Genomic DNA, 3,814 nt, shown 5'->3' on the forward strand with positions numbered 1-3,814 from the left:
CTAATTTATACAAAACCGTGTTGTTAAAATGCAATAAATATTGCATAATCCATAAATAATAATTGCATAATATCCATAAATATTTTCCAAGATCCAAAAATGTTTATAGGAAAATTCTGATTTTTGCATTTGCAGTGAAACATTAAACAAAAAAAAAGTCTGAATGTGAATAAAAATTAATCATTTAACAATGAAATAAACACTGAAATAGCCAAACATATATTAATGTTACACTGTATAAAATAGACATGCCATTTTCTTTATTCTTTTTTCTTTTTTTTTTAAGAAATTCTTCATCCTATACCTGCGATATTTTAAAGAATCTCTTTAAAGCATCTCTAAAGCTGGGTAAGTAATTTAAATACATTGTAATAAATACTTTTGGGTATCAGAAAACATTGTCTAGCACTTTATAATAGCTTTTTCTAGAGTATATTTCCTTTGTGTTCACCAGTTCACAGTTCTGTTATTTGTGTCTATGCATATATCCATGAATCTGCATGCAGCTGTAGGCAGCATTCAGCTGACAGCAGCAAAAAATTATCTTTTTCAGATTCAGCTGACAGGCAAAAGCTCTTGTTCCTGTAGCACTTTCACCAGAACAAGACAAAAGAATCTCAAGGGCAGTGAATGAGATGACTGTGCTCTCTATAGCATTAAGAAGTGTATTTCTTGTGGGACCACAGATCTTCAAGGTGTTAACTGAGCCACTAGAATTAGGTAGTAGCAGTTTGGGGAATGAGAGCAGAGCAAATCTGAGGATAGAAACTAATGCAACCTATCTGCTTCAGGTCTGCTTGTTTAGCTCATGTGGAAGCCAAAGTGGGAGCATTCCCACTGCTATTTTAACAGGATTTTAAACTACTCTGTGTGTGCCTGTATTACATTATACTCATATTTTTTACTTACAGTCTCATCAAAGCCAGAGGCCAGTGTGTGTTTGTAATTATGGCTATTTCCTAGTTTCCTTCATCCTTCCTATCTATCCTCTCTCACCTTGCTGAACTGCCTATTTGCTGCCTATCACAGGCAAGTTGAAACTCAGGGGTGCTTGTCCTGCACAGCTGTACACATGCAACTGCCCAGCCATCTGCAGAGTGCTCCATATGGCCATTTCTCATGTAGAATGGGCTGATAGGCAGCTTCATCCATGAGGGAATACTTATTGTATAATTAGAAAACGCTGCATTAGGATTAGCTCCAATAAAAACAGTGTCAAACCTCTTCCTCAAATATAACTTTTATTCAAAGTTCAAGGAGATTTAGCTTAGCTTTTTATTTGAGCTGATTGTTTGTTAATTTTTGAGCTTCTGTACTTTCCTCTGCCACCTGTGTACAGAATTGCCAAAATGCCATTGCAGAGTCTGTTCTTGCCATATTTATGTCAGGTCTAAAAATGAAACACAATGAAAAATTCCATCTCAGAATTAATTAATTTGGAGCTAATTCTATCCTAACCCAGATAATGGGGAGGGATATAGGTTAATCAAATTAAAAATGTAAAATGAAAAAATGTATACATCAATTAAATCACCAAACACCAATAATGCAACATCAATAGAACAATGAGTTCAGATGGTTCCGAAAAATACTCATGTATGATGTCTTAACACTAAATGTAATACCTTTACAAGTTTTTGGCTTTTTTTGTTTTGTTTTCTTTTGATTCATTTTCCCCCCGTCATGTAATATATGACATAGATTAGTGATAGTGAAACTGTAAAGATATTCTGAGACGCTTTGTGGTGTGGTGGGGAGAGAGGAGCAGAGACATGAGAATAAGACAAAGGAATGAAGATCTTTGTTGATGTAAACTTTCACAGCTCCAATGACTTGGAAGACCTATAATGATGACTTACTTCTTCAGAAGAAGAATTGACCCTGTACATCTTACAAATGTACACAGTAATTAGTTATATTTTTTTCTTCTTTCCTACTTCCCAATTCTTGAAATTTCAGCACTTTACCACCGAAGAATTACAATATGATTGTCTATCAAAGGCAGAGCTACATTTTTAACCTACATAGTCATGGGCACAAAAAGGTTTCTCATCAAAAGAGAGCTGCAAGCAATGTCTTCCCCTCCTCCTCTTTCTTTCCAGCTCAATTAAGAAACAACATGTTTTTCCTCTCAGTGCTTGCCTTTTATCTATTCCTCTTCTCATGTTTCTTTGTTATTTTTTCTCCTTCATAGTGTGGCAGCGGTGCTGAATGCTGATGAGATCATGTAAAGTTTAACCCCACACAGTACTTTTACTAATTTCTTCAAATCCTGGAAACACAACACATTTTTTGCTCTTTCCTGAAACCTAGGGACCTAATCAGAATTTCACAATGTTTTCACGTTCATAAGATGGTTTGAGTTGGAAAGTACCTAAAAAAAACAAGGATTAATCTTATATGGAGCAATTCTCTTCCCTGATGGGAGAAGTTGATAGAATTTGGAAAACAACATACCAAAAGCAACTCTGGACTACTGAATTCTTCCTTATTTATTTTCTCTGGAAAACAAACAAGCAAACAAACAAACACAGACACAAAAAAAGTCACTTTTCTACAGGTGTTTTCTATCACAATTTTATATATACAATCTTTTAAGTTTTAGAAACTGACTTTATATAAACCATCCACTGGGAATACTGAAGGCCATGTTGGATGGGGTTATGGGTAACATGATCTAGTGGAAGGTGTTGCTGCCCATGTTAGTGGGATTGAAACTAGGTGATCTTTAAGTTACCTTCCAGTCCAAATTATTCCACGATCCTACAATTCTATGAAGAAAGGCTAGCTATCGTAAGTTGCGAAAGTAACACAAAACTGAGATTTTATTTTAAGATTATTGAAAAATATGTCAAGGAAAACATAGATAAGATGAATAGGGAATTTCCAAAGCTAGGAAAAAAAATTACAACGCTTTTGTTCTAGGCTCTCATGCTCTCATCCAAACAAACTTCGTGATTTTACTCACAAATTTACAAACCACTGAGCTTACAAGTGTATCAAAGTATAGACAAAAATAAGCTAATATTCATAAATTTAAGGAAGGATTACATTACACGCTGCAGTGACCATCTAAATATCCTTTAACATCATTATCTTATCAGATAACCACTACCTTTTGGTAGAAAAGCATTGCTGCTAATTGTACTGCTAAAGCCTTCCAAATTTTCTTTGTGATTAACGCAGAAAATCCTGCTAACTTTCTATATATTGTAATATAACTAAGTACAACATTTGCTTATACAAATATATGTGTACAGTAAAACTTTTTAATGGGACATATAGTCAGCTTTCAGTGCTCTTCCTTTGGACCGTGGAACACTGTGTATCACTGCATATCAGGCCTTAGTGCCAGGCAGAAACTAACGGTCTAACTAATTTAATAACACAGGGTTTCGTTTTGAGATATACAGATGAGAAATTGAAATCTAATGGTCTACAGGCGATAATGTGACAAAATAATAACCTGGATGCATAACAAAACTCTGTGTATATAGCAGCAGCCACAGTGTCTGCAAGAGAGACTAGAACTAAGAGAATCTTTTTATTTCAAAGTATATCTACCTTTAAAACTGCAAACATAGCAAATGTTCTTTTCAACAATATTGACTGTGTATGAGAATAGGAATTCTGACACTACTGCACAGTTAATTAACATTGTACAGATGTAAGAGCAAATCAACCAGCCAAATAGAAACCATGGAACATTAGAGAGCATTTCCACTAAATGTCATTGTATTTGCCAGTGACAGTCTATAGAAATAGGTTGTTTTGGGTTTTCTTTTCATAATAGATTTTAATTCTCAGTTTAAGA

The 3,814-nt window shown here is 34.5% G+C and overlaps 1 long non-coding RNA gene across 1 annotated transcript in view; it reads left to right on the forward strand.

Moving 5' to 3' along the window:
- The first annotated feature begins 284 nt into the window (after positions 1 to 284).
- Positions 285 to 3,814, forward strand: part of LOC109366462 — a 13,501-nt gene continuing 9,971 nt past the window's right edge. Inside the window, exon 1 of the long non-coding RNA XR_004159061.1 lies at positions 285 to 348. This is a non-coding gene — a long non-coding RNA (uncharacterized LOC109366462). The remainder of the gene's footprint in view (positions 349 to 3,814) is intronic.

Source organism: Meleagris gallopavo, chromosome 2, assembly GCF_000146605.3.
Source record: "Meleagris gallopavo isolate NT-WF06-2002-E0010 breed Aviagen turkey brand Nicholas breeding stock chromosome 2, Turkey_5.1, whole genome shotgun sequence".
Taxonomy (NCBI): Eukaryota; Metazoa; Chordata; class Aves; order Galliformes; family Phasianidae; genus Meleagris; species Meleagris gallopavo.